Genomic DNA, 16,623 nt, shown 5'->3' with positions numbered 1-16,623 from the left:
GAATGTAACACTCCTCAAGCCATGAAGTGCCACAGCTATGCAAGGAAGTTTAAAAGTAAGGATAAAAGTTCCAAAGATTGCTAAGAAATATATCAGTATATGACTGTTTGAAAATATATTTTTATAGGACCTCAGACAATACTCGAAAAACATTCTCTTTTGTTTGCCATCAAGTAACAGTCCACTTATGGTGACTCTGTAGGGTTTTCAAGGCAAGAGATATTCCAAGGTGACTTGCCGTTGTCTGGCTCTGCATACCAGCTCTGGCCTTCCTTGGTGGTCTCCCATTCAAAGAACTAACCACAGTGATGACCCTGCTTAGCTTCTAAGATATGACAAGATCGAGCTAGCCCGGGCTATCTAGGTCAGGGTGTGAAATAGTAATAGAACACAGCACGCAGAACCCCATCAGTACCAGTGGTGCAGCGCTAGAGTGTTGAAATTAGGACAGGAAGACAGGATTCAAATCTTGGCTCAACCATAACACTTACTCTATAACTTTGAGCCAGCCACTGTCTCTCAAACTGTCCTGCTTCACCATGTTATTGTTGAGAGTGTAAAAGTGGAGGGAGATCATGTTTGCCTCTTGGGCTCCTTGGAGGAGGAGTGGGATAAAGTATCTCCTTTACATGTTATTAACTGAAAAGATGAAACCACTAAGAGCTCAAAACAAGACACAAAGTTTAAGGCTTAGGCTCTCCATATTACTCCCTTTACCCAAAGTTCTCTTCACAAAATTCTTGACATTTGACTAATCTCATAGAATTTCTGCTCTGGCGTACAAGGGTTCAAGAGAGTTTATCATTTCTTGTATTGTACAGCTGTTGTTTCAACACTTACATTTTCCCTGAATTCTTCTTCCAAAATCACCCTTGGATGATTAGCATACAATTTTATGAGGCCAGAATGAAAAAATTTAAATGATCAGGAAGCCAAACTTCTGAAGAATGTGTCCTTCATAGCTTTTAATTTTTCTCCTGCCCAATTAAAAATTCCTTGTTCGTCTTCACTGAATTGTTTGGAGGATTTCCCCCCCCCTCCATTCACAACCTCTGTCCTGATTAAAACAAATTAGTATCAAAGATCTCCCAGTCAAATGAGGAATCATTAATTGAGGAGCATGTAATGCTCCTTAATTACCTTTAGAATAGTCAGAGAACAAATAATCCTGGGCTTCTATGAGGCTGGTGTATGCCATGCATTGTAGCCTTATTCTCAGTGTCTTCTGGAAGGAAACTTCATTTGCAAATACTTTGGGGACTGCAAGCCTCAGTAAACATAGCATAGATTGTTTCCTAAAGAAGGAAGATGACTAGCATTAGATGACTAGCAGTGATAGAATGTTTTCATTTATTAAGATGATTGTAGCTTTGCATTTGTTTTACAGGTGCTAGTATTGGCAAGTGTATATACATATACATATACATATACATATACATATACATATACATATACATATACATATACATATACATATACATATACATATACATATACATATACATATACATATACATATACACACACACACACACACACACATCTATCTATCTATCTATCTATCTATCTATCTATCTATCTATCTATCTATCTATCTATCATCTATCTATCTATCTATCTATCTATCTATCTATCTATCTATCTATCTATCTATCTATCTATCTATCTATCTATCTATCTCCTACCTTTCTCTGTGGGACACAAGATGAAATATAATATAAGCAACAGCTGCGACATTCACTGAACAAAATACAATAATGAACAACAATAATGAACAACAGTGAGCAGATTGAATAGGGTATGATAGCAGAAAATTTAAAAAGAAGCGTAAAGCCAAACAAAGAGATGAAATCTTTCTGAAACAAAGGGTAACTAAGTAATATGGCATGCTTAGCAATGTGGAAATTTCCTAATAGGAGCATATCTACATCAGCAGACAGTACCCAGTAGCCTAGTCTATAGTCCCTGTCTCTACCAAGGCACCTATTTTCAGGCAGGCCATTCCCATAAGCTGAGGACTACCACAGAGAAAGTGCAAGTATGGGCAGCTGCTGATTTTGCCCAACTGCAGAGTGGTATCTACAAAATATTCAAATGAGTGAAGTTGCTGTGGCAGAACATAGGAAGAGATACAGTTTCGCAGATATGAGGGGCCAAGGCCATGAAGGGTTTTGAATGTGATAGTCATGACCTTAAATTGAGCCTGGTAACTGATGGGCAGCCAATGAAGTTTCTGCAGATTGGGAATGATATGCATGCTCTGTCTGACTCCTGAGAGTGAATGAATTGCAACATTCTGCACCAACGGGGGACTCTGAGTCAACTTTGAGGGGAGGCCTATGTAGTAGTCTAGTTTCAATGTTATATGACCAGATTGGCTGTGTCAAGGTAGGGGGACCATCTTCCCAGCTAGTCTAAATTGAAAGAACTTTTTTGCAGCTGCATTTACTTTCTTCTATAGAGCAGTGCTGGGTCTAAGATCACTCCTAGGTTCTTAACTGAATCAGCTGGGTCAACTAAATCTCAGACCTGGTCCCCAGACTTATTTGGGGCCTACATTTGTGAGGCAGTGGGGAATGGGGCTATGGGCAGAGTGGCCACCATGTTGCTTTAACTCAGGAAGTTCTCAGCCACCTCAACGTACCAGGTAGGGAGCCAATAAAATTTAAGCCACCTGGCTAACTAATTGGTAGGCTGTGTGGACACTTGGGGGTGGACCCTACCAGCAATGTACCTGGAGTGGTCCATTGCCAGAGCTTAAATTTGGGAGCCATCTAGGCCCTGTGTTAAGCCTGCCTCCAACCAGCTTGCAAGTAGAGCAGTGGAGCAGCATAGCAGGGTTTTTGGTGATGCAGTGGCAGATCAGCAGTGGAACAGTGGCTGATTGGTGGTGCCCAAAAAGGTGCTTTTGGCAGTGATTGATGGGTCTACCAGTGGTGGCTCCAGCAGTGGCAGCATTCCTCAGTGGCTGTGGTGATGGGCAGCCCTTTGAGGAACTCAGGCATGTACCAGTCTCCCTCAGTGAGCAAAGCGGCAGGAGCTCTAGTGAGTGACATGCAGGGCCCCCAGGTGGAGGCCTCACTGGGAGCAGTGAGGTGACACTGTCCTATGAACCACTTTGGCAGCGAGGCATGGCAGGGACAAGTCCAGCTCAGGGGCTTTCAGGGCATGTTTGCTTCCAGGTGGCAGGGGAACCACACAAAGGCTTACGCCCATGTGGAATCCTACTCACTGTCAACTCATGGTTTCCTCCTCAGCAGGTGGGCTGAAGAGATGTGAAGGTTATAGGCTGGTAAATGGGTCAACCAACACTGGGATCCAAGCCCTATGCAGCTCCAATGCTCCATAAGCTGAATCAATAAAGTTGTGGTGGCCTTTCAAAACTTTAATCGGTGTTGCTGTGTTCTTGTTTCATGCTCGTAGCCCCTCATCCCTTGAGCTGGGCACTGTAAGGTTAGAAGCACAATGTGATGGGTGTTCACTTTTGCTGATAACATTTTTAACAACATTGTAGCCAAATATCACACTTGTTATGAATGAGGGTTGCTCTGATGTTAAAATAATATAGTCTTATTTGGAAGTGAGTAGTTCGATTCCCAGCTGCACTAAAGAGGCAGAGTGTCAAATTGCCCAAACACCAAATGAAGGTGAGAGGAAGCTTTTGATCCATGATCGGGAATATTATTTGTGAGATGGCTTGTGGCAGGAAGTTTTCAGTAGGGTTACCAACTCCTGACTGGGAAATCCTTGGAGATTTAGGGATGGATTCTGGAGTCTGGGAGGAGAGGTACCTCAACAGAGTATAATACCATACAGTCCACTCTCCAAATCAGCCATTTTTTCCTAAGGGCCAGTAGATCTCCAGGTGCCACCTAGATGTCAGCAACCCTAGTTTTTAGCAAATCCAGTGGTTATTGGTCCAAAACAACATGGAGATTCTGAAATCCAAGATATAAGGTGGGTAGGGCATAGCCATGTGCTTTTTTTGTCAATCACTTCAATCATTGTCCTCCAGTCCTGGAATCTTGTGGGAATGAACTTAGTAAGCATCCCTCAATACAAGAACAGTGTTTTTTTTTCAACAGTATTGTTGGTGTGGGGCATCCCACAGGAGGCAATATGCTTCCTGATGTTATGCATCCCCTCGCCCAGTTGGTATGAGGTTTCAGACTTGGGGTGTCATCAGTATGTGGATGATGCCCAGGTGTATCTGCTGATAGACAGCCAGCCTGGCTTTGCTTCAGATGTCCTGGTTGGAGCTTTGAAGGCCATGACTGAGTGGTTGAAATAGTCAACTGACATTGAATCCCAGGAAGAATGAGGTCTTGCTTTTGGGTCATGGGCTGTTGGGTTCAGGAATCCAGCTCCCAACCCTCATGGGGGTGCCACTTGCTCCCACTCTGATGGTCAGGAGTCTGGGATCTTGGATGCCACTTTATCAATGGAGGCCCAGATCCCTGAGGTTGCCAGATGAACTTTTTTTCATCTGCAAAAGGTCATGCAGCTTGTCCCTTAACACTCAACCCATGACCTAATGACAGTGATCCAAGCAATGGTCAACTCCAGATTAAATTACTGTAACTCGCTCTATGCAGGGTCTGGTCCGGAAGTTGGGTCCAGAATGCAGCTGTGCGCATCCTCATGAGGACACCATATAGGGCGCATGTAAGACCTGTTCTGTGTCAGTTGCACCAGCTCCCAGTGGAATTCCAGATCAGGTTCAAGATATTGGTTTGAACCTATAAAGCCCTTAACGGACTGGGACCAGCATATCTGCAGGACCACCTTTCACTATATGTTCCCGGGGGGATACTCAAGTCAGCTGATAAACAACTGTTGGTGGTCCCTGGCCCCAAGGATGCCTGCATGGTCTTGACCAGGGCCAGGACCTTTTTGGTCCTGGCACCCACCTGGTGGAACTCTCTGTCCATAGAAACCAGGGGCCAGAATGATTTACTATCCTTCCTCCGGGACTGTAAAACAGAGATGGCATATGGTTGAGGGTTGCGGCTGGGTGAGCTCCTGTTTTGCTGGTCTCCTGTCGAGTGGGGAATGCAGTCCCCTCCTCCTGATTGTCTGCCAACTCACGTAATGTTTATGCCACCACTAGGGGTGTGCAATTCAGTATTCTGATTAGGTTAAAAATATTGAATCAATGCCATTTCAGTTTTTTTCAGTATTACCGAAACTTTTTCTGAATACCGAAAAATTTCGGTAATACTGAAACAGAGATTGCCGAAACGATTCGGCCATTGTTTTCAATGAGAAAACCTTCTCCTGGGTTTCCAGAAGTCTGGGGGGGGGGGCATTTTCTGTCCAAATCACACCAAACTTGGTGGAGACCTTCTACTAACTCTCCTCTAACTATCCCCCAAGTTTCAGAAAGATTGAACTTTGGGAGGCCAAGTCATGCCCCCCCAAAGAAGGTGACCCCATTCTCCTACACTCTCCATGGTTCTCTATGGGGAAAAACAAGTCATTTTCTAGGTGGCTTGGGGTGGCATTTTGCAAGCAAAATGCAACCAACTTTCAGGGGACTTGCTCCCACCTGTCCTCCCACCCTCCACCAAGTTTCAGGCAGATCCCACTTTGGGGGGGCCATTTTACAGCCTCCCAAAGAAGGTGTCCCTATCCACCTCCACTCCGCTATTCCCTATGGGGGAAATAAGAGGCTTGTCTGGCTAGGGGTGGCATTTTGCATGCAAAATGTCCCCAAACTTCAGAGGACCTCCTCTTACCTGTCCTCCCACCCTCTACCAAGGCCCAAACTGATCCCACTTAGGGGGGGCATTTTCTGACCTCCCAAATATGCCGCTCTTAGCTTCCCCTTTCTCCATTATTTCCTATGGGGGAAATAAGAGAGGCTTGTCTGGCTAGGGGTGTCATTTTGCATATAAAATGCCCCCAACCTTCAGGGGCCCATCTCCTACCTGTCCTCCCACCCGCCATCAAGGCCCAAGCTGATCCCACTTTGGGGGGGCCATTTTATGCCCCCCCAAAGGTGGTTCTCCTGTAACACCACTTTGTATTTCTACTGTGGGGAAGACTTCCACACCGTAGGGGTAGTTAGAGGAGAGTTAGGAGAAGGTCTCCACCAAGTTTGGTGTGATTTGGACAGAAAATGCCCCCCCCCAGACTCCCGGAAAGCCGGGAGAAGATTTTCTCATTGAAAACAATGGCCAAATCAAGCCGAAACGTGAATACCGAATCGGCTTGCTGTTTCGGTATTCCCTGAATACCGAAACGGTTTCCTGATTCAGTTAAAACCCAATCAGGTTAAATGAAACAGGCAGGCCTTGCACACCCCTACCCACCACCCATCCTATGGGATAGGTGGTGTGAAGCTGTGAAGAGCTGCTGCCTTTTTGCACTGATTTTTGTGTTTTAATGTATTTAAGCGTGATCAATATATTTAACATATTTTAGACGTGCTTTTATTGATCGATGTTACCTGCTCTGAGCCTGTTTGTGGGGAGAGTGGGTTATAAATTTAATTAAATAAATAAATAAATAAAATACTGCATTTACATGCAGAAAACCATTGTATGATGAGGAGCTAGTTAATTTTTATAGAACCTCATACATTCCATTTGCCCTCTTTCACTCTATCCCATATTTTGGGCCTGCACTGCGAATTTTCCAGCTGATTAGCGCATCGGTAGAGATAATGCTGAAGACAGTAACAGGGTTGCCATTTCCCCAGACCAGAAAAGTAGATGGTGGAGGTGCCAGGGTTGGGGGTCTCCTGACCCTTTTCTGCATTCTCCATGGGTCCCCAATGATATCACTTCCATTTTAAACCCAAAGCTGTGGCCTCTCAGCAGGCTCAAAATATAACCAATTCTTGAGAATTGGTGTTGCTGAGATGCCATAGGTTCTGGTTTAAATTGGAAGCTATATTGTCCTTTGTATTGTCGAAGGCTTTCACGGCCAGAGAACGATGGTTGTTGTGGGTTTTCCGGGCTGTATTGCCGTGGTCTTGGCATTGTAGTTCCTGATGTTTCGCCAGCAGCTGTGGTTGGCATCTTCAGAGGTGTAGCACCAAAAGACAGAAAGACACTGAGATATCTCTGTCTTTTGGTGCTATACCTCTGAAGATGCCAGCCACAGCTGCTGGCGAAACGTCAGGAACTACAATGCCAAGACCATGGCAATACAGCCTGGAAAACCCACAACAACCATTATATTGTCCTTTGTTGTACAGTACTTCATAACCATCTGTGATCTCAAAGACATGCATCATTAAAGAGATGGGAACCATAGACTTTACTACCATGGACTACTGCTATGTACTAACTTTTGTTTTAAGAATGCTCCTACTGGATAGTTCTATGTGGTATAATATATCAGTCTTAGAATTGCTTATGTTCTGTTTCAGCATTTCTTCAACACTTTATTGGATTTCTGCAGGTTTTAAATCTTGCAAATTTGCATTTATATAACCTATTACATTGAAATTCCCTTGAAATTGACTGTACTAACTCACACTGTATAATCTGCTTTGAGTATCAGTGAGAAAGGCGGACTATAAATAATGTAAATAAATAAAATAAATAAATGAAAGGCTCCCTCCCCTGTCCTCCTGTTGCCTGGGAAACCTGTTAAATAGGACAAAAACAGGCCTCTGGTCCTTAAATTGAAGGCTCTGGATATTTCTGAATATTTCCAGATATCAGTATACTTGAGGATGCTGGATATCTCTCTGAATATTTACATTTACCCAAAAATACTGGTAAGATTTTTCAGGTATATATTTGGACTGGGTATATTCAAACATACATACGTAGGTCTGACTCTATATAAGGCAGCTTTGTGTATGTGCACATGTGAAAAAGGGCTTATTTAACCCTTTGACAATTCACTCCACGACTAGGAATGCCTAAAAATTGGATCATGTCTAGGGGAGTACACGGGCAAAAAATTCGGGTTTCCTGCTTTGGGTTTACCCGAAGTGGGAAACTGTTCTGGAATAACCTGAACCCTGAAGCAGCAAGCCACTTCATGATTCGGGTCTTTAAATCACTTTGGTATGCTCCGTAAAGTTTGGAGCATACCGAAGTGAGGGGGGAAACGTTGTCCCAGCCCCTCACCCCCACAGTTATGCCCACCCCATCCCACCCACTTACCTCTCAGGTCTGGAGGGAAATCCAGCTGGGCGCTGGGAAGGTATGCTGCTGTCACCTCTGCCACCGCGCCAACTAGCTGGGTGGTGGGGAAGGCCAGAGCTGGCTCCTCCGCCGCCTGCACAACCGCTGCTGCTGGTGCGCCAGCCAGCTAGGTGGCGGGGAAGGCCAGAGCCGGCCCCTCCTCCACCCGTGCTGCCGTTGCCACCACTGCAATGGCCAGCTGGGTGGCGGGGAAGGCTGCAGCCAGCTCCTCCGCCACCCACACCTCCTCTGTCACCGCCACGTCGAACCTGAATCCCGAAGTGCCCCAAACTCGAATCTCGAAGTGCACATCCCTAATCATGTCCCAAGTTTCTGATATTTTTCATTACACGTATGTTTATAAAAGTACTACAAGTTGCTGTTAGAAACTGTAATCAAAGTGAATAAAAACCATTGTTTTAAAAATGTATAGAAGGAAGCATCAGATTAAATATGACAATTGTGGAGGGTATGGTAATTACATACAAAAGGTGACAAGACTCTTCAAATATGATTTCAGCAATTTGAATGGGTGAGCATCTCCCCTGGCAATAGGAGAGTTTATGCTGACTCTCTCCCCTTCTCTATTATCACCATCAGCAATTGCTGTTTTTCATTTTTTCTTATCTGAAGGGAATGTTGCCAAATTTTAATCTTCCTGGTATTGGATCTTCACAATATTGCATTCCTCTTCACTTGCTCTTGACGCTATGTTTCCTGGATCAAAAGTATAACACAGTGGTCTTCATATAAAGTGAAGTTTCCAGACATGGGATTTCAATACACTTCCTTGTTGTATCATTTGGGAATTATTAGTAGAAGGTCTTTACAGTAAACAAATGCTTTTCATTTCTGCTGTAAATCTAAATATTGTAAAGATAATGGGTGCTGCTTGGGCCTTCGTCTTAAGTAGCTGTTGATGGTAAATCACTTACATAGACCTCCCTAGGGAATAAGAATTGCTGATGCCTACGTGTACATTCATAAAAACACATAAAAAGAAATATGTTTTATCCTCTTCTTTAAGGGTTCTAACCAAGTCCAGCAGAAAGCTTTGCTTACATAAACAGATAACACCACTTTTCACGCTATAGAAATACCCACATTTTGAGCAGCCATACCACATCTCAGATGAGATAATATTGAATTGCTTTTTTCACTAACTCTGTAATAGATACAGAAAAACTCTTATGAAAAGATTGCATTCACCTGAAGCCTGATTCAGATAAACAGTAACAGACACAGAAAAGATACCAAATAGTAATCCATGTTGTGGTTTTCATTCATAACTTTTGATTCTGAAGAGGGTTTTTAATGAACCCCTCAAGATCACCATCTCCTATGATCAGGAAAAATTTTCTCACTAGATTGGTATTCTGCAGCGCAGGTTTACCATGTAGTTGTAAACCACAGTTTACAGCTTTTAGATTTCATCAACTGACTGATACAGAGCAGAAGCCCCCACCACTCTCAGCCTCACCCACCTCACAGGGTGATTGTTGTAGGGATAATAATAACATATTTTGTAAACCACTCTGAGCGGGCATTAAGTTGTCCTGAAGGGCAATATATAAATTGAATGTTATTATTTTTACCTTAAAACACAATTGTGAAGCACACACAATTGTGAAGCATGCACAAAAGGAAAATCTCAATAGCCCAATGAAATCAAGACACTATCACAATGGAGGATTTCCACTATGGATTAATTTTACATATTTTATTATATGTAAGATGTATTGTATATGTATTTTAATATATTTGGCTGAGATACAATGAATGGAAGATTTGTATTCACTTACCATGAAGCTTCCTTTCTCAGTGGTCCAGGAGTAGAGCAGTTCTTACTTTTAAGATATAGCTCTTCCTCTCTGAAGGCAGGGTCAGTCAGCTGATTTTGATCCTGGAGGGGAGGGACTTGTCCCTAGAATCACCAATCTGTTCCCAAGCCCTGACTCCCCATCACGATACCAGAAGGTAAAATAATAACTCCCCTCAATTTTTTTAATAGAAAAATCCCTCCCTTGAATCCACTGGGAGGAAGACTACTGTCCTACTCCTAACTCTTCATCCAATCCTAGAAGCTACCCCACAAGAAACTCGGGTGGGCAGGACTGCCCCACTCCTAGACCACCAAGAAAGGAAGCTTCATGGTAAGTGAATACAAATCTTCCATTCTCCGGTGGTCCTAGGAGTGAGGCAGTCCTTACTTTTGGGACATACAAGAGCAGTCTAGCCCAGGGTGGGTAGCCCGGCTTCCAGGCCTAGAGGGTGTGTAGTAGTACCCTCCTGCTAAAGGTTGTCTCTGGGGAAGACCACTTATCCTATATTTCTTGATGAGAGAATATACTGATTTCCATGTGACCACCTTATCGATAGTTTCTAATAATTAAAGGATTTATAGCCTGCCTGTGTCACTGTTTCCCTTAGTGAGTGCACCCTGACATCTATGGGCATATCCAGACCTCTGGCATGACATGCCAGAATTATGTACCTTCTGCTTTACCTACTTACCTACTTACAAGAAAAGGACACTCTGGGTCCCAAGAAGGACCTCCTGCAAACACACAACTAGCATCCCAGACTTCTGAAACACTGTTTAGTCCTGCCCAAATGGAATCTCACATCTTTACATATATCAAGGTAGTGAGATTTATTTATTTATTTCTCTGTCTGTCTGTCTGTCTTTCTTTGGATTAGATTAGATGGAGGGAAGTACTATCTTTCCTGTCCTATGAAAACATGAAATTTACCTTTGGAAGAAACTTGTTTTTGTTCATAATTTGCTCTACCATTTTGGAGGGAGGGCATAGCTACTGCTAGTGCCTGCCATTCAGACACTTGTCTAGCTGATTTTATTCTCATCTGAAAGATGGCTTTAAAGGTCAGTTCCCTTAGGGGACATGAGGTCATAGGCTCAAGGCATCTTTTGTATAATGCTCTCAATACCAGTGACTCCTTGGAAGATTCTACAATGAGGTCCCCTTTTAGAATCCATTGCCATGAAGGTGATATATAAGGGAATGCCCCTTCCTAGAACCCCTATTTGTTGGGATGGTCACTACCTGTTGTATAAGGGTGTTGGTATTAAGACTTTTCTTCAATCCCTCTTGATGAAGGGTAGTAACTCCCTAATTAGCCCCCAAAGATTATATGACTCTATCCATGCACTCTTCTGGGAACTTGGCAGGATTTTTTTTATAGACTCTGTGGAACTCTTCCTGGAGGCTAGCATAGTACCAATCATGCCTTCTGTTTAGTCCAACCCTATTAGCTGTTTGTGTTCGACCTCCACACTGTGAGGTTTGTCAGAGCTGGTCAGGGATGTCATATTAATCCCTGCATCAATGGGCCTTCCTGCAGTGGAGGCGCCAAGGATCCATGCTTGAAAGATTCTTAAGGTTTTGAGACCATGTCTTTCTGGACCTGAAGGTTGCTATTAGTGTCACTTCTGCACTTTACTGTGTGATCTTTTGAACAGCTCTGTGCAATAGCTGTACTGTGAAAGACATACAGGATATGTGAAGGCAGCTTGCTGTTCACTTCATCTAGCCCTATGGTTTCTTCTTCTTGCGCCTTGTCGAAAACTGGTAGACCAGTTGGGGAATCTCTCTGGATAGCATCCATTCTGCTTGGTTCATCACTCTCTGGCTTAGCCACGCCACCCCAGAGTTGTCCTCCGTATAAACATATAGTGGCCTGTGGGAAGATTCTGAGATTCCACCGTACCATGTCTGATGGCTCCGAGTTCCAAAAGATTTACCCTGTTGATCATTTTTCCTTCAGCCAGATGACCTATGCCATTCTTCCTTGGGTGTGGGATCCCCATCCCCAAAGACATGTTCATGGTCCTCTCTTGTTCCCTTAGTGGGACACCATCGTGTGACTGAATGAGGTACAGCCACTGGTTGTTTTCCTGTTTGAGGATCTCTGGCAATTCAACTATCTTGGACCTCTTATGATCTAATGTCCCATGGTATGGCAACAGGCATTTCTCAAGTGTGCAGATCAAGAGGTTGTTTGGATATGGGAAAGGTGCCACTTTCCATGATCTAGCCATGCTATCAATGCTACTAGGATTCTGATGAACGCCATAGGTGGCGTTTTCAGCTCAAAGGAAAAGGCCCAATGTTGGAAGTGCCTTTGAGAGATCGATGGAAGCCAGACAATCTCCCTCCTGAATAGCAGTCATGACAAATTTTAGCCTTTCCATTCTGACTTTCTTGTTCCTAGGCGTCTATTTTATTTGACCAAATTCCTTTGGATCTAGAGGAAAAGGGACCAGGTGGCACAGAATTGAATTCCACTGATCACAGTATCAAATACGTACCTGTTTCTTATTATCGGCTGCCAAGGGTTTGACAAGCATTGTAAGCATCCCCTAAACACCATTGCACCTGCTGCCTTGGTGAAGACACATTGAGTTTCCTTCTTTGGCCCTTTAGTATTCTGACCGGATTTGTTGAGGGAGAAGGTACTACCCTCCTCTCAATGTCTGGTCTGCTTTCCTTTATTCAGAGCTTCTTCAGACAGGTTGATATCTTTGAAAGAAACCACGGTTACTTTGGCTTTGGGGCAAATGGGCCACATTCCAATTTCTAAGCTAAGTGTTGTGCCTGGTTGCCTGAAAACTATGGTTCTTGTTGAACACAGCATAGCATATTGCTGGGGGTATTTTCTTAGTTTTGCTCTTTGTCAGGAGTTTACTGCTCATGGCAGCCAGGTCTGAGACGCGAGAGAATGTGACTCTATGAAGGAGTGGAGCTGTCTCCAATGCTCTGAAGGATGTAGTGGAAACTTCCAATTTTCTGCACATAGCCAGTTCAAACCACTTGATGCTGGAATCCTAGGTAGTCCAACCTTGTCAATGGGCAGCACAGGATTAGATGACAGGCTGGTTACCAGATCATCCACCAATGGCAGCTTGATCCTCTCAGTAACCTCTGGAACTAATGTATAAGACTTGGTGGGAAAAGGAAATAAAAGTAGTTAGTTTTGCCAGAGTTTCCCTCTTAGACTTCTACAAGTATGAAAGACTACTGGAAGGGAATCCCTGATGGGGTTATTCCTGATTCTAGGGAAGATTTTCTCCAACCCCTTAGTCCTTAAGGGAGAAGACTCCAGGATCCTCATCACCTTAGGGAGCTTTCTGGGATACGGTTCCTGAGGTAGACCTGCTAGGGAATTTTTCATTTTTTTTTTGAAAATTTTTTTATTTTTAATATCTAACATAAAAAACTACAAAGAACTACAAAAATATAAAGGGGAAGAGAGGGGGAAAAAAGGGAAGGGGGGAGTGGGAAAAGGGAAAGGGCAACACATAAACAACAAACACTACACTACATGTCTTGTATTCCCTTCATGCTGTAATTTTTCTTAAAAGTTAACTTTCTAATATGCTATCAGATTGGTAGATTTTATACAATACAAACTATATTCAGGATCAGACTTTCTTCCACCCCCCTGCGTCTCGGTCTCAGCTCTCTCTGTGCGGCTGCGCCCGCTCTCTCTCTCCCCCCGCCCCCACTTTCCCCTTCAGATTTTGAACTTTCTTCCTGCTGAAACTCCTGATGGTTGAGCAAAAAGTCTGTCAGCTGTGCTTCTGGTGTAATCTTGTAAATTTGATCCTTATATCCAAACCAAACACCTTCTGGAAACAACCATTTATATTTTACATCACATTTCCTCAAGGAAGCCGCAAGTCCTTTATACTTGAATCTTCTTTTACGAGCCAAAAATGGAACATCTTTCAATATATTAACCTTGTTGCCCAAATAATCCAAGTCCACATTGTACGAATTATATAAAATGGTGTCACGAGTCTTCTTAGATAAAAAGTCAATAATAATCTCGCGAGGCAGCTGACGCTTCATTACATACTTTGAAGATGTCCGCTGGACTTCCAAAATATTGCCTTTTAACTCTTTTTTAGTTGCCTATGCAAATGGCGCCAAAAGTCCAGACACCAGATCTTTCAGATTTTCACCTTGCTCCTCTTTTACATTCTGAAGACGCAGTACCGTTTGGGCACGGTCCACTTGCAATCCTATTATTTGATTCTCCAAAAGCTTCACTTCCTTACTTGCTGCTTTCATGAGTACTGCGTTCTCGTGCGCAGACTGCTCTGCTCCGGTCGCTGTTTCTTTAATGGTTTTCACTTCGCTTTCCACTGAATCAACCTTTTGCCCCATTTCATTTAATTTTGCCACAAAGGGCTGCACAGCATCGAAGACTGCTCTCCTCACCATCTCTTCCAGGGTTTCCCCCTTCCCCTGTAACGTCGCCATCACTGATTTACTTATTGCTGGGCTCTGCTTTCTCGTCGCCATCTTGGGGGGGGGGCGCCAACTAAGTTCCGAAACTCCGTGAAGGGGAAGAAATCTGCTCCTTCTTAGCTTCAACTCCCACCAATCCTTTGCATACGCTTAGAAGTCAGAAGGGATTCGCTTACTTGCAGGTTTTCACCTTAAATCTGCTTATTGCCGTTCTCCATGGCCCGGCAGCACGCGAGGTGCTGCGCAAGTCTGCCGGCCTCCATTGGAGCAAACGGGCAATTTACCCCCTGCATTGCTTCCAGAGGGTTCTTCCCGCGGCGCCCCAGACCCTGACTCCCTCACTGGGAGTCCTGGGGGTTAACCCTTGCGGGTCAACCGCCCGGTCAGGCTGCTTGGACATTTCCTCCCGGACCTGCGGAGAGGAGCGTCTGACATGGCCGGGAAAACAAAACCGAATCCGGAATTTTTCCTTCTTTTAACAGCTCCCCTTTCTTCTTGGCTGAGGGAGAAAACTGATAGCTCAGGGTCCTCAGGTTGAAGGCTTAACCGAGATATGTGCTCTTAATTGCCCTTGCCTCCTCTTTAATTGGGGGGGCACCCCTTTACCTATCTGGAGTCAGACCCCAATAGTGGAATGCCTCTCTTGCCCATCTGAGAGTCTAGCCGCTAGACTATTTATTAGTGTGCCTTCAGAACCTCTTTGAATTCCTTATTTCCATTCTGGGCCATGCCAGTTTGTTTAATAGTAAGTATGGCTGCAACTATGTAAATAGGGGGCATGTAATTTCTTTCCCCTTAGTGGTGGAAAATGTCATCCAGTCATAGTTGCCTCTGCAACACTGGTCTTTTTTTGAGGTCTCCCATCCAATTGCTAACCAAGGCCAACCCTGCTGAGGTACTGAGATCTGATGAGATCAGGCTTGCCTGGACTGTGATATCAGTCAGGGGCTGTGCTAAGGTCAGAATCTTCATTATTCCCCCTGAACCGCTAGGAGACTTTTACCCAAGGTCAGCCACCGAGTTCAAGTAATTATGGGACTCGAACCAGCAGGGTAATGATTCATGGTCCAGCACTTAACCACAACATTACAGCAACTCATTTCAGTCTTCCTTGCCTGGTGGATACAAACCCCAGATCTGCTCCATTTCACTAGTCTCTTGAGACGCCTGGGAGTATGCCGAGGCCTGGAAGTTGGGCAGGTTTAGGCTGCAGGCTTAAACTCTCTGAGGCCTGGAAGGAGGCTAGGCCTGCCTTTGCTGACCTACCACCAGAAGAAAATTTTCCAGGCATTCTTGCCTGAGGGGTTCAGGCCCTTGAGCTTTTTCTCTTTCATTGGCCTGTTGAGAAACGTAGAAGGGGCTGAGGCCTGGGAGTTTGGAAAGTCTAGGCCGCAGGCTTGCACTTTTAGAGGCCTGGGAAATGGCTAGGCCTGCCTTTCCTGACATTCTGCCATTCAGGCCCCTGGGCATTTCTCTTTCACTGGCCTATTGAGAGGCCCAGGAGGGGCTGAGGCCTGGGATTGTGGAAAATCTAGGCTGCAGACATATGCTCTTTGAGGACTGGGAGATAGCTAGGCCTGCCTTTGCTGACATTCTGCCAACAGAAATTTTCCTGCCAAAAGGAGAAGTGAAAGTGAAAGTGCACCTCACAAGTCCGGGCTGAAAGGAAAGAGAAATAAAGGAGGGCTCCCTTTTATTTAGGGTGAGCTGGCTCTGAGGCTTCTGCTACTTTTTTCTCCTCCCTCCTTCCTTTTGCGGCCCCTGTTTCCCTTAGGATCAGTCTTACCGCAGTTCAATCAGGGCTGATGGTGTTGGAGCAGGTCCTCTGCTGCTGCTGGAGGCTGCTCCTTCCAAGCCTGAGGGAGTTCCCAATAATATCGGTCTCTACAACAGGTTACTGCAGACTCAAACACCGCACCCTCTGGCCATCTGAGGGGTTTTTTTTCCTCCCAACCCGAAGGTGAGGAACCTCAATGGAGTTTTGTGGTTGTGGCCATGGAACCTAGGAGCAACCTAGGGCCATCGGCTCTAATGCTCGCCGTTGCTCTGAGTGAAATGGGGGTGGGGTAGGTGGTAGGGCCTTTACTTTCCCCTGCAAGCTTTGCACTGCCTGTAGCCTCGGCCTCCCTGAATACTGGGCTTACAGGCATGCGCCGCCATGCCCGGCTCATCTCTGTCTGTTTCTTCTTTACCAGGATCAC

The sequence above is a fragment of the Eublepharis macularius genome, chromosome 6 (genome assembly GCF_028583425.1).
Source record: "Eublepharis macularius isolate TG4126 chromosome 6, MPM_Emac_v1.0, whole genome shotgun sequence".
In the NCBI taxonomy this organism is placed as follows: domain Eukaryota; kingdom Metazoa; phylum Chordata; class Lepidosauria; order Squamata; family Eublepharidae; genus Eublepharis; species Eublepharis macularius.
Note: the sequence above shows the minus strand (reverse complement) of the source record.